The sequence below is a fragment of the Crocuta crocuta genome, unplaced genomic scaffold, assembly GCF_008692635.1.
Source record: "Crocuta crocuta isolate KB4526 unplaced genomic scaffold, BGI_CrCroc_1.0 scaffold323, whole genome shotgun sequence".
In the NCBI taxonomy this organism is placed as follows: Eukaryota; Metazoa; Chordata; class Mammalia; order Carnivora; family Hyaenidae; genus Crocuta; species Crocuta crocuta.
Window position 1 is genome coordinate 445,204 of NW_027536465.1, and position 15,082 is coordinate 460,285.

Genomic DNA, 15,082 nt, shown 5'->3' on the forward strand with positions numbered 1-15,082 from the left:
GACACACACACGGTTGTCACCAGCTGTTACACGCAATCACTTGAGACTCTCCGTGGTTCATCCAGCCCCTGTGGGGATGTGGGGAGTCCCTTCCTTCGGAACTACTGACCTTTAGCTTGGCCAGGATGGATGCATTTATTCAACAACCATTTATTACGTATCTCCTCACAGCGAGCGTAGAACGGCAGGCTGGGAATACAGGCACAGGGTTCCTGCCCTCCTGTGGTTCTCAGCCTGGTGGGGAAGACCAATAATCAAGTGAGCGATGAGCAAACAGAATGACTGTCCGCACGGTGATAAATGTGATGATGAAAACCAGAGAGAGGGACACCAAGGTAGAGACGAAAACCGGAGGGACGATAGTGTGGTTAGAAAGGCCTCTCTGCCGAGGAAAACTTAGAGGCTCACCCCTGAAGCATGGACCAGCCACGCGGAAAGTTGGTGAAGGAGCAGTCTGGGCACTGGGAACAGCAAGGACAAAGGCAGAAAAAAGCATGGATATTCTAGCAGCTGTCAGAAGGCTGGGTGCTAGATGGCATAAGGGGAGGTTGACTAGTGCAAGAGGAGACTGGACCAAAATGCAGGGTCCATGGGACACCTGGGTGGTTCAATTGGTTATGTATGCAACTTCAGTTCAGGTCATGATCTCACGTTTCGTGAGTTCGAGCCCCGCATCGGGCTCTGTGCTGACAGCTCAGAGCTTGGATCCTGCTTCGGATTCTGTGTCTCCCCTCTCTCTGCCCCTCTCCCACTCGTGCTCTGTCTTTCTCTCTCTCTCTCTCTCAAAAATAAATAAACATTAAAAATTTTTTGAAAAAAGGCAGGGTCTGCTTGGACTAGTCTCATAAGCCAGGCTGACTAAAGAGTTTAGATTTTATTGAAAGTGTGGAAAGAAAGCCTTTCTTTTTTAAATTTTATCTTTAATTACACTCTACACCTGATGTGAGCCTCGAACTCAAACTGTGAGATCATGACCTGAGCCAAAGTTGGATGCTTAACTGACTGAGCTCCCAGGCACCATGGCACAAAAAGCATTTCTAATGGGACAGATTGAACTAAAATATAAACAGTGTTTTAACAGCATAAAATTTGTCAAGTAGTTAGGAAGAAAATGAGCAAAGACAAGTGAAATACATATACAGAGAAAACTATAAACTTTACTGAGAGATGTTAAAGAAGACACAAATGACTGGAAATATATTGATTAATTGGAAGAGTTGTCAATTCTCTCCCCAAACAATCTACAGGAATAATACTGGTCAAAATCCCTACAGGTTTTTTTGTTTGTTTTAATTTGTGGAACTGACAACTGATTCTAAAATATATATAGAAATGCAGGAATCGGGGGCTCCTGGGTGGCTCAGTCAGTTGAGCGTCCAACTCTTGATTTTGGCTCAGTTCATGATCCCAGGGTCATGAGATTAAGCTCTGACTTGGGCTCCACACTAAGCATGAAGCCTGCTTGGGACTCTCTACACCTATCCCCTATTTGTGTACTCTCTCTCTTAAAAAAATGCATGAATTAAGAACAAAGACATTTTTGAAAAAGAGAAAAGTAGAGACGTATGGTCTACCAAATAGCAAAATGTATAAAAGTTGATATCCACACAGAGAAAATAGTTGTTCTCCTATCACAACCAAAGAATGTATTCACATCACACCAAAAAAAAAAAAAAAAAAGGGGGGAAAAGGGGATTTTTTAAGTTTTCAATTTCCCCACAAGGACTCGATGTTAATTTCAACTCACTTATGTGCTGCTTTGTAGAGGATTATTAAAGAGAACAAGTAACCTGATGGTGTGATGATATGAAGGTTGTGGGAACTTATTTCCCTGAGAGATCGTCGTTTAGAAGCTGGGTCAGTTNAAAAAAAAGGTGGGAAAGAGGCACGTGACAGGCTCAGTCAGTGGAGCATGTTATGCTTAATCTCAGGGTAGTGAGTTGTGTCCCACATAAGGCATAGAGATTACTTAAAAATAAAATCTTTTTAAAAAATTTAGACAACAAAACAAGAAAATACCTTTTTATTTATTAAAAAAAATTTTTTTATATTTATTTTTGAGACAGAGAGAGACAGAGCACGAGTGGGGGAGGGGTGGAGAGCAAGAAAGGGAGACACAGAATCCGAAACAGGCTCCAGGCTCTGAGCTATCAGCACAGACCCAATGCGGGGCTGGAACCCATGAACCACGAGATCATGACATGAGCTGAAGTCAGACGCTTAACCGACTGAGCCACCCAGGCGCCCCTGGAGAAAATACATTTTTAAAAAAGTGTATTCCTTTATTTTGAATGAGAGAGACAGAGTGGAGGAGGGGCAAACAACAAGGGAGAGAGAATCCCAAGCAGGCTCTGCACTGTCAGCGCAGAGCCCANCCAACGTTTGATTTCAGCTCAGGTCCTGATGTCATGATTCATGGAATTGAGCCCTACATTGGGCTCTGCCCTGAGAGCAAGGAACTTCTTGGGATTCTCTCTCTCTCTGTCTCTCTCTCTCTCTCTCTCCCCCTCCTCTGCTCACACCCTCTCTCTCTCTCAAAATAAGTAAATTAACATTTAAAAAACAAATTCTTTTTTATTTTTATTTTTTAAGTCTTTTTTAAAAATGTTTTATTTATTTTTGAGAGAGAGAGACAGAGTGTGGGAAGGGGATGGACAGAGAGAGAGGGTGACACAGAATCCGAAGACAGGCTCCAGGCTCTGAGCTATCAGCACAGACCCAATGCGGGGCTGGAACCCATGAACCACGAGATCATGACATGAGCTGAAGTCAGACGCTTAACCGACTGAGCCACCCAGGCGCCCCTGGAGAAAATACATTTTTAAAAAAGTGTATTCCTTTATTTTGAATGAGAGAGACAGAGTGGAGGAGGGGCAAACAACAAGGGAGAGAGAATCCCAAGCAGGCTCTGCACTGTCAGCGCAGAGCCCAATGTGGGGCTTGACCTCACAAATCATAAGTTCATGACCTGAGCTGAAATTAAGAGTTGGACACTTACCCGACTGAGCCACCCACATGCCCCAAGAATACATTTTTAACCATAGATAGAAAAGTTTTACAAGAAATGCAAAATCACACTGATTGTAAAAGAGTGATAAATTTTATAATGTTGCAATTAAGAATGTTTGTTCTTCCAAAAATAGCATTGGTAGAATATAGGCTAGACTGTATTTGCAGCGTGTATAAGCGACCAAAGCCTTGGATACAAAAAGAACTCCTAAATCAAACGAAAAGCCCCAATAGAAAAATGGACAAATATTAGTTAGGATAGACTAACAGCGAGGACAGCCAAGCTCCAGTCTCAGTGCCTTTACAAATCGTAGTTTCAGATCTTTACTTCTTGCTTAGGAAGTAAAGTTCAAAATGAATGTTCATGATGAGAAGAGGTTTTGCTCCGCGAGGTCTCTCAGACACCCAGGTTGATAGGTCCTCAACAGTCATCGGTATGTCATCTCCGAAGTCATCCTGGACATGAGCATCCGGCCAGCAGAGGACAGAGAAAAGAAAGTTTCATGGTGGGGACTTTTTCAAGGCCAGACCTAGAAACGGCTCGTGTCACCTCCACCTGTGTTCTATGAGCTACATCTCCACCATGTGGCTCACAAAACTGCAAGAGAAGAAGGGAAACGTGGCCTACCTGGATGTCCGGGAGAAGAAAGAAACGACTCTGATGAACAGCACGTAAGTTTATGGCCCAAAGTATTTCACCAAAGAAAAAGCCCAATGGGCAATGAACCTGAAAAAGTGCTCAGTCTCAGTAGTAATCAAGAGAATAAAAATAAGGGTCACCTGGCTGGCTCAGTCTGTAGGGAGTGCAATTCTTGATCTTGGGGTTGTTAAGTTTGAGCCCCATGTTGGGTGTAGAGATTACTTAAAAATAAAATCTTAGGGGCACCTGGGTGGTTCAGTTGGGCAAGCAGCCAACGTTTGATTTCAGCTCAGGTCCTGATGTCATGATTCATGGAATTGAGCCCTACATTGGGCTCTGCCCTGAGAGCAAGGAACTTCTTGGGATTCTCTCTCTCTCTGTCTCTCTCTCTCTCTCTCTCCCCCTCCTCTGCTCACACCCTCTCTCTCTCTCAAAATAAGTAAATTAACATTTAAAAAACAAATTCTTTTTTATTTTTATTTTTTAAGTCTTTTTTAAAAATGTTTTATTTATTTTTGAGAGAGAGAGACAGAGTGTGGGAAGGGGATGGACAGAGAGAGAGGGTGACACAGAATCCGAAGACAGGCTCCAGGCTCTAAGCAGTCAGCAGAGAGACCAACACAAGGCTCAAACTCACAAACCGTGAGATCATGACCTGAGCCGAAGTTGGACGCTCAACCGACTGAGCCACCCAGGTGCCCCAAAAAACAAAATTTTTTTTCTTTTTTTTTCTTGAGTAGTTTATTGTCAAGTTGGTTTCCATATTAACACCCAGTGCTCATCCCAACAAGTGCCCTCCTCCATGTCCATCACCCCCCTACCCCTCCCCCCCCACCTTATCTGCCCTCAGTTTGTTCTCAGCATTCAAGAGTCTCTCATGGTTTGTCTCCCTCCCTCTCCCCAACTATTTTTCCCCTTTGTCTCCCACTTTGTCCTCCATTAACTTCCTCCTAATCCATCTATATGTGCAAACATACGAGATCTGTCCTCTGCCTGACTTATTTCGTTCAGCATAAAACTCTGTAGTTCCATCCATGTTGCTACCCATGGCCAGATTTCATTCTTTCTCATTGTGATGTAGTATTCCATTGTATAAATATACCACATCTTCTTGATCCATTCATCAGTTGATGGACACTTAGATTCTTTCCATGTTTTGGCTATTGTAGGGAGTGCTGCCATGAACATTGGGGTACATGTGCCCCTGTGCATCAGCATTTCTGTATCCCTTGGGTAAATTCTTAATGGTGCTACTGCTGGGTCTTAGGGGAGTTCTGTTGTTAATTTTTTGAGGAGTCTCCACACTGTTTTCCAGAGGGGCTACACCAGTTTACATTCCCACCAACAGTGTAGGAGGGTGCCCGTTTCTCCACATCCTTGCCAGCATCTAGAGTCTTCTGATTTGTTCNATCATACAGATCTCCTATTTCTTTGGTTAGGTTTATTCCTAGGTATTTTATGGCTTTTTGTGAAATTGTGAATGGGATCAGTTTCTTGATTTCTCTTTCTGTTGCTTCATTATTGGTGTATAAAAATGCAACCAATTTCTGTACATTGATTTTGCATCCTGCAACATTGCTGAATTCATGGATCAGTTCTAGTAGGCTTCTGGTGGAGTCTGTTGGGTTTTCTATGTAGAGCATCATGTCGTCTGCAAAAAGTGAAAGTTTGACTTCTTCTTTAACAATTCTGAGGCCTTTTATTTCCTTTTGTTGTCTGATTGCTGATGCTAGGACCAAAAAACAAATTCTTAAAAAAATAAAATAAAGAGGAGTAACGACACGATTGCCATAGCATTAGGGCCACAGCTTTGTGTGGGGGACTGGAGTTGTAAATAAGAGGGGAACAGGTTGCTTCTGGCCCACCAACCACATTCTGCTTCTTGAACTGGGTGGTAGGTACATGGATGCAAACTTTATAATATTTTGTTAAATTTTATATGTATTATATTTAATTTTCAATGAGTTCCATCTCACTATAGTTTTTTTTTTTTAAGTTTATTTATTTAAGAAACAAATAAACCCAACACAGGGTTTAAGTTCAGGACCCTGAGATCAAGAGTCACACACCCCTCCTACTGAGCCAGCCAGGCACCCCTCTCACTATAGTGTTTTTTTTTTTTTTTTAAGGTTAAAACCACAAAAACTGTAGCCAGCCATTGCAGAATCTTATGTGTCTCATCGGATAGATGAAATGAAAAGTCTACGTGGGCCTACAGACATGGCCTGTTCAAGAAACAACTCCCCCTCCCCCCCCCCACTTTGTGTAAAATTCCATCCATGAACAACCAGTTTAGGAACGTTCTCATGGGAAAGAAGAACAGTGCTTTTTCTGGAGAATGATGGGAAATCAATCTTCACCATTCAAAAGCTGTTAGTAAGGATCTAACCACAACTGTTCCCATTTTCAAATACAATTTAGATGCTTTTCAATCCTGTCTTACTTCATCTTTGGAATGACCCTATGGGGGCGCCTGAAGGGCTCAGTTGGTTAAGCATCTGACTTTGGCTCAGGTGTTGATCTCTAAGTTCATGAATTCAGGCCTGGCATCAGGCTGTCTGCTGTCAGGGAGGAACCTGCTTCAGACCCTCTGTCCCCTCTATCTCCTTCTGTCTCTCTTTCAAAAATGAATAAACAGGGGGAAAAAAAGACCCTGTGGAAGAGACAGTACAACCTCCATGTCAGATTCAGAACTATTACGTTCCCTTGGATAGTTATTAAGTAGAATAGCAGGATTTAAATCCAAATCCGTGTGACTCAATGGCACATGGCCCATCCCCCTCTCTGCACGGCATCTCGTCACACATGACGCTGGGAAAGAAAGGTCACTCTTCTATCTGAATAAACCTACCATTTGTTGCACCTACATATTTGGACGATGAGATATTTACATGGCTGATAGGACAAGGGTAATTCCATTTTAGAAGTTGAAGCAAAGGACGGTTTTTATTTGTTTGGTTTTTGTTTTTTTATTTTTAAGTAAGCTTTACACCCTGTGTGGGGCTTGAACTCACAACCCTGAGATCAAGAGTAGCATGCTCTACTGACTGAGCCAGCCAGGCACCCCAGAATGGTTTTATTTTATTTTATTATTTTAAGAGAGAGAGAGAGCATGAGCAGGGAAGATGCAGAGGGAGAGAGAGAGAGAATCTTAAGCAGGCTCCATGCTTAGTGTGGAGCCTGATGCAAGGCTCGATCCCACAATCCTGGGATCATGATCTGAGTGGAAATCAAGGGTCAGACACTCAACTGACTGAGCCACCTAGGCACCCATCCAGAACAGTTTTTTTTTTTTAATGTTTATTCATTTTGAAAGAGAGAGAGAGAGAATGTGAGCAGGGCAGAGTCAGAGAGAGGGAGAGACTCCCAAGCAGGTTCCACACTCTATTCTGAGCCCAACCCGGGGCTCGATCTCACAGACTGAGAGATCATGAGCTGAGCCAAAGTCAAGAGTCAGACACTTAACTGACTGAGCCACCCAGGCGCTCCCAGAATAGGTTTTACTGTAAGTTATGGGCTCCATGTCCACTTAGGCAGGGCTGGAGTGTCCACTCCCTATCCTCAGCCAGACATAGATAAATGACAGGTGGGTAAGGCCAGCGGGCTTCCCTGGGCTGGGAGACGCACTCAAGGGCAGTGCATGGAAATAGAATCAGCTGGTCAAAACAAGAAATCCCACTTGGAAGGGGATCAAATTCCCAGCTGAGCAGATCATTAAAACCTTGAGCTAGAGTCAAAGGTTAGAGACGGAAATTTGGCAGAGAGACTAGTTAAGCTGCTGAGTAACAAGTGTAAATGTGGGCAGGCAAGAGAGAGCTTTCTGGAACCAACATGCAGTCAGGGGGTTTGGGAATCAGCCCATTTGTGTCTCAGTGTGAGATCCAGAAACTAGTGTGTGATACATCCATACAATGAAATACCATGCAGCTGTTAGGAAGAATAGATAGAAGTGCCTGTAAAGTATGGAGCAAATGACACTGAACCAAGTAAGAAATCATGGAGGAGTAGTAATCATTATGTGTGTGGGATATACACTATATCATATATAAAATTATATATATACTATATACTACATATGGTATTTTTAAGAGGGAAAAATCTGGAATTACACATTTGGAACTATTACCAGCAGTGGTATCTGGAACAACTTTTCATTTTATACCTGTCTGGATTGTTCGAAAATTTTTACAAAGCACGTATATGACATTCAGTAATAACTGAAAGAATAATGTAAATGGTCCTTAGAAAGAAAGAAATCAACCCATATGGAACACCCAGAAGGAGTCATCAAATGTTTCCATTCCACCCAGAAAAGCTTTGTATTCCTTGGCCTTCCAGGAGCTTCAAATAGGTTGTGGGTCTGAGGTCCGGGGTTGGGGGTATTTGTGTCTGAACAGTTATTTGGATCTAATGCCTGTCTTTGTTTCTCATTTCCACCTTCCTCCTATAGAAGTCTAAAGGGAAGGTGAAGTAAAGAGGGTCTTTATTTTATTCACCTATTTTCTTTTGTGGTAAGAACACTTAACATGAGATCTATCCTCTTAACAAATGTTAAGTGCACATTACTTTGGACTATAAGTACAATATTGTACCGTAGATCTCTAGATCTAACTTATCTTACTTCACTGAAATTGTGTGTCTCCTCACTAATGATTCCCCATCCCCCAAACCCTGGTAACTACCATTCTAAACTCGATTTTATGAATTCAACTTTTTTAGATATCTCATCAAGTGGACCCACCCGGGGGCACCTGGCTGTCTCAGTTGGTGGAGCAGGTGACCCTTGATCTCTGGGTTGTACGTTCAAGCCCCACATTGGGTGTAGAGGTTACTTAAACATAAAATCTTTTTTTAATTAAAAAATGTTTATTTATTTATTTTGAGAGAGAGAGAGCACAATTGGGGGAGAGGCAGAGATGGAGAGAAAGAGAATCCCGAGCAGGTTCCATGGTGTCAGCAGAGAGTCTGATGCGGGGATTGATTCCATGAACTGCAAGATCATGACCTGAGCCTAAACCAAGAGTTGGACGCTCAGCCTACTGAGCCATCCAGGCTGCCCCGTTCAAAATAAAATCTTAGAGGTACCTGGGTGGCTCAGTCAGTTGAGCACTGGACTTTGGCTCAGGTCATAATCTCAAGGTTCGTGGGTTTGAGCCCCGCATATGACTTCCTGCTGTCAGCACGGAGCCCACTTGGGATCCTCTGCCCCGCCCCCCATCTGCCCCTCCTCCACTCATGCTCATTATCTCTTTCTCAAATATAAATAAACATTAAATAAATAAATAAATAAATAAATAAAATCTTTTTAAAAAGGTCACTCTGGGAACCAGTATGGATGGTTGCCAAAAAATTAAAAGCAGTACTACCCTAAGACACAGCAATTGCACTACTAGATATTTATCCAAAGGATACAACAATGCTGATTCAAAGGAGTACATGGACGGCAATGTTTATAGCTATCAATAATAGTCAAATCAGGGGCGCCTGGGTGGCTCAGTCAGTTAAACATTTGACTTCGGCTCAAGTCATGATCTTGTGGTTCACGGGTTCGAGCCCCACGTCGGGCTCTGTGCTGACAGCTCAGAGCCTGGAGCCTGCTTCCTGGATTCTGTCTCACTCTCTCTCTGCCCCTTCCCCACTTGTACTTTTTCTCAAAAATAAATAAAACATTTTTAAAATTAGAAAATCAATAGCCAAATTATGGAAAGAGCCCAAATGTCCATCAACTGATGAATGTATGAAGAAAATGTGAGACATAGATGATATTGATATAGATATAGATATGGATATAGATATAGATATGGAATATTACTCAGTGATCAAAAAGAATGAAATCTTGCCATTCGCAACAACGTGGATGGCACTGGACTGTATTATGCTAAGCAAAATAAGTCAATCAGAGAAAGACAAATGTACGATTTCACTCACATGTGGAATTTAAGAAACAGATGTTGTTGGGATGAGCACTGGGTGTTATACATAGGGGATGAATCACTGGAATCTAGTCCTGAAATCATTTCCTAACTCGGATATAAATTTAAAAATTAACTGCTTAAAAAAAAACACAGCAGATGAACATAGAGGAAGGGAGAGAAAAGTAAAATAAGATAAAAACAGAGGGATAAAAACAATAAGATAAGATAAAAACAAATGATAAGAGACTCTTAAATATAGAGAACAAACTGACAGTTGCTGGAGGGGAGGCGAGGCGAGTCAGGGGGTGGGCTAAATGGGTGATGGGCATTAAGGAGGGCACTTGTAATGATGAGCACTGGGCATTGTATGTAAGTGATGATTCACTAAATTCTACTCCTGAAACCAATCCTACACTGTATGCTAACTAACTTGACTTTAAATAAAATTTAAAAAATAAGAAATAAAAAAAGAAGTGAATCATGTGGTACTTGTCCATCTCTGTTTGACTTGTATCACACAGCCTAATGTCCTCAAGGCCCATCCATGTGGTCGCAAATAGCAGAATTCCTTTCTTTTTTGAGGCCGAATAGTAATTGATTGTATGTACATATCCCATTTTCTTTATCCAGCCATCTGTTTTTGTTTTTGTTTTTGTTTTTTATCCAGCCGTCTGTTGATGGACATTTAGGTTGTTCCCACATCTTAGCTATGGCGAAGAGTGCTACAGTGAACACAGGAGTCCCAATATCTGAGAAGAAGCGCTTTAGGAGAAAGGTCCTGCGAATGAAGACTTGCTAGTGGCTTCTCAGAGTGCCTAGGTCTCTGGAAGGGTGAGCAGGAAAGAGCCCGTGTGGGGCTCATTGAGAAAGGGAATGAGGGAAGATGTCAGAGGAGCACAGGCAGCAGGAACCTCTCCTCACCTGTGCCTTCCCTCAGAGAGGACTGTGTTTGTAGGAAATATGAGACAAGGGCCCATCAGTGGTCAATCTTTAATTACAGAGCTGCAATGACGCCACAAAAGGGGAGGCCACCACCCGGGTTTCAAGATGGTAGCAACATCAACATCATTGACACACAAAGACACAGTGAGAATATTAAGGAGACAAGCATCAGGATGACAAAGCTCGTTCAAAGAAGGATGCAAGAAACTGTGTGTCTGTGTGTGTTCACATGCGCGAGCTCACGCACATGCTCTCAATGAAAAAGAGAATTCTGGAAGAACATGTCTAAGTTAACGATGGAACTGGCTACTGCCTTACTATGCAAGAAGACCACAGTTTTTAAGGTTATCATTATTGTCTCTTCCAAATCTTTCTATTTTACTTTCATCAATACCAGACGCAAAGCATTTGCATCTTCTCCATTTTGGCAGGTCTACATCTGACATTAAAGACTCCAGGTCCTGATCCATAGGAAAGAAGAAGTCAAAGCAAATTTTTCTTCCCCTAGAATGGTATTTCTCAGCCAGGGTTCTGAAGAGAGGTTGGCACCCTAATGCCCAAAGCATTCTTCGCACGTCATCAATCCACTTCTCTCTGCATCTAGGGTGGTAATAGCTGTGTACTGTCCGTGGGAGAAAATAGTCACTTGAACAACTCTCTGTGCTCCGAGAATAAGATGACCCTGATTCTTTCACCCTGTGTCCAAGTTTTGGATCATTTTTCTTCAGAAGAGAAACTACAGGTGTAGAGATTTTGAGAAAGATACATCCATGTATCTTATACTTTTACTGTTTGAGGACCAATCTGAAGAAAAATGCTCCAAACCTGATAAAATGGCCAACCTGATAAAATTCTCTTCATAGAGAAAGAGCTTGAATGGGAATTTGAACTGCATCCAGGAAACCCACATGGGGAGAAGCCATGGACATATCCAATATGGGGGAAGAGGTCCCCACCAGAAGGGAAGGTTCTCATGGCAGAGAAACCTAGACTCGCACCCAGGGTAGGTCTGAATTCACAACCCTAAGCTGATTGGCTAGCTGAACACCCATACTAATGAGAAATTCTGCAAACATCCTCATTAAGTCAACCTCAGGCCATTCATGTTGGGGGAAAATGCTAATGTCCTCAGCCAGGGAAGATCTTCAGTTTCAACACCAACTTCAGCAGACAGGAGGGTCTCTATAAATCAAAGACACCCTCTCAATGTCCAGAGGGGCCAGAGAGCTGAGATGGTGGAGGAGGTAGCCCCATCAGCTGGGCAAACCACTCTGCTGGGCCTTCTCCACCCAGAGACTGGTTCACAGACCACCACATTCTGGCTGCTGGAGTGTCTGCTGCAGGTCAGCGCTGGCTGTCTACCACTTCTTTACAGGGGTTCATGGGGATTTGTGGCTCAGACAGACTCGTTTCAGATTCTGGCTTGTCACTTACTTGCTATGTGATGTTCAATGGATCAATTAATTTCTATGAGTCTCTCTCTTCTTAAAAAAATTTTTTATGGGTGCCTGGGTGGCTTAGTCGGTTAAGCGTCCGACTTTCGCCTAGGTCATGATCTCGCCGTTCATGGGTTCGAGCCCCGCGTCGGGCTCTGTGCTGACTGCCAGCCCAGAGCCTGGAGCCTATTTCAGAGTCTGTGTCTCCCTCTCTCTCTGACCCTCCCCTGCTCACGCTGTCTCTCTCTCTCCTAGAAATAAATAAAAGTATTTAAAAAAACTTAAAAAAAATTTTTTTTTAAATTTCAGAAGAGAGAATGTAAGCAGGGGAGAGGGGCAGAGGGAGAGAGAGTCTTAAGCAGTCTCCACACTTAGCACGGAGCCTAATGTGGGACTCAATCCCAAAGCCCTGGGATTATGGCCTGAGCCAAAATCAAGAGTTGGATGCTCAATTGACTGAGCCACCCAAGCGCCCCCCCTCTCTTTTTAATGTGATTTATTTATCTGTTTATTATTTATTTGTATTTTTTATTTTTAATTTTTTAACATTTATTTATTTTTGAGAGACAGTGAGCCACAGAGAAGGAGCAGGGAAGGGGCAGAGAGAGAGGGAAACACAGAATCTGAAGAGCTGTCAGCACAGAGCCTGACATGGGGCTTGAATCCATGAACCGTGAGAACATGACCTGAACCAAAGTCGGACGCTTAACCAACTGAGCCACCCAGGTGCCCCTTATTTATTTTTTTAATGTTTATTCATTTTTGAGAGAGAGAGAAAGAAAGGCAGAGCATGAGCAGGGGAGGGGCAGAGAGAGAGGGAGACACAGAATCTGAAGCAGGCTCCAGGCTCTGAGCTGTCAGCACAGAGCCCAGTGCAGGGCTTGGACTCATGAACAGCAAGATCTTGACCTGAGGAACCGCTTAACCGAATGAGCCACACAGGCACCCCAGGACATGCCCTCTTTTTTTTTTTTTTTTTAAGGTTTACTTATTTCAAGAGAGGGGAAGAAAGAGAAGGAGTGAGAGAGAATTCCAAGTAGGCTCAGTGCTGTCAGCGCAGAGATGCAAGTCAATCTCATGAACCATGAGATCATGACCTAAGCCAAAGAAATCAAGAGTTGCAGGCTTGGGGTGCCTGGGTGGCTCAGTTGGTTAAGCATCTGACTTCAGCTCAGGTCATGATCTCACAGGTTGTGGGTTCGAGCCCCACGTTGGGCTCTGTCAGGCTCTGTGCTGACAGCTCAGAGCCTGGAGCCTGCTTCGGATTCTGTGTCTCCCTCTCTCTCTGACCCTCCCCTCCTCACACTGTCTCTCTCTCTCTCTCTCTCAAAAATAAATAAAACATTAAATAAATAAATAAACATTAAGAAAAAATTTTTTTAAAAAAAGAGTTGCAGGCCTAACTGACTGAGCCACCCAGGCTCCCTGTCCCTCTCTTTTTTTAAATTTAAGATGAGATTAATATTAACACCCACTTCATAGGTGTCACGAGAATTAACAAGGATGAATGAGGTTGCTTTCCACCACCTTCTTTTTGTTTGGCTGACCCATTTCCCAGAATCTGCAAGCTCAGTGGGTGTCCCAGGCCCCCGGCTTGGGGCTTGGGCCTGGGGATGGGGAAGTGGCCTCGTGGGTGCCCCTGTGGTGAAGGACACCCCCCCACCATGGCTGAGGGGGCTCCACAGGGAATGGACCACTAGCAAAGCAGGCTTTATGGGTTTCTTCCAATGACCCCCAAGGAGACGCACAAATATTCACTCGTCCTGTCCATGGGCAGTCCCTTAGGAAAGCAGCTCTTTCCTGATTGTTCTTAACAAGACCGGCCCAGCAGTAAGATGATCATAGAACTTTAGAGCTGTATTAGCTCATCAAAGACCTTGCTTGGCAAAGAGCGTAGGCTTGCCAGATTTAGCAAATAAAATACAGAATGCCCAGTTAATTTTGAATTTCAGATAAAGGACCCAAAAAATATTATTAATGTTTTTTAATGTTTATTTATTATTTTGAGAGAGAGAGAGAGAGAAAGAGCGAGCAGGGGAGAGGCAGAGAGAGAGGGAGACAGAGGATCCAAAGCAGGCTCTGTGTTGACAGGAGAAAGCACAATAGGGGGCTTGAACTCCCAAACCATGAGATCATGACCTGGGCGGAAGTCGGATGCTTAGATAACCGAGCCACCCAGGAGCCCCATGAGAAAAAAAAAATGTTTTTTTTGTGTGTATTTCTCAATATTGCCTGGAACATACTTCCTAAAAATTTTTTTTGGTTGTTTATCTGAAATTCACATTTCATAGGGCTTCCTGTATTTTATCTGGTAACCCAGAGCGGGGGACTAGGTGCCAGGGGAATCCATTTGGGGTCACACAGCCAGCCAGGCCTCACCCAGGCCACTGCCCTCACACCCCACCATCCACCCCAGCTGTCAGTTTTTCACATAAGGGGAGCGGGGGCCTGCAAGGTTGGCTGCCTCGGGTTCCCAGCCTGTCCTACAAGGGAAGAACCACCCTGATTCCAGGTCTCCAACCAGAAGCACAACACGCACACAGCACAGGGGAGAGCCAGCCGGAGGTTAGGACTTCAGGGGATTGAGGTCAGAGTCCAGGCTATTTTTCAAGTGAGGGTAATCACAGGCCAGACATTTAACTTCTCTACGGCTCAGGTTTTTAAGCTACCAAATGGGCACAGGGGGACCTATTTCCGAGGGGTCACTTTGAGGATGAGCTGAGCTGAGTAGTTCCCCTAAAGCGGGTTACTTGTAAACTATGGAGCATATTCTGTGTCCTTGCAGTTTCATCAGGACCCATGAAGACGGAAGAGGAGTTTTGGGTGTGTGGAGCTGAGAACTTACTTGCACCCAAGCTTCTCCACCCCAGGGCTCCCCAGGGGCTCTGGGCTGAAATCTGGCCCGGCCCACGAAGCCTGACCAGAGTGGTCCGTCCCATCCCCGTTTACGGGAAGTCACAGCAGCGATCAATCATCCTTAATTTGTAACTGGGCAGTGCCCAGGGCCAGCCAATAGCCAAGACCGACCCCACCACGCACCCCACCTCCCTGACCCTGCGGGACTATCCGCTCAGTCTGCACTGAAGCTGCCCAGCGACCAGGAGTTTGGAGCAGATTTGGTGATGGGGGGGTGGGGGTGC

At 43.9% G+C, this 15,082-nt stretch overlaps 1 protein-coding gene and 1 long non-coding RNA gene across 3 annotated transcripts in view; one reads left to right on the forward strand and one right to left on the reverse strand.

The window, feature by feature from the left end:
- The window catches only part of LOC144218902 (uncharacterized), a 35,963-nt gene that overhangs the window by 7,984 nt on the left and 12,897 nt on the right, over positions 1 to 15,082 (reverse strand). For both annotated transcript variants that reach the window (XR_013331287.1, XR_013331285.1), the window contains exon 4: positions 110 to 234. This is a non-coding gene — a long non-coding RNA (uncharacterized LOC144218902). The remainder of the gene's footprint in view (positions 1 to 109; positions 235 to 15,082) is intronic.
- Positions 14,978 to 15,082, forward strand: part of SERPING1 (serpin family G member 1) — a 13,543-nt gene continuing 13,438 nt past the window's right edge. The window contains exon 1 of the mRNA XM_077748887.1: positions 14,978 to 15,061. The gene's annotated coding sequence lies outside the window, so the exon portion shown is untranslated. The remainder of the gene's footprint in view (positions 15,062 to 15,082) is intronic.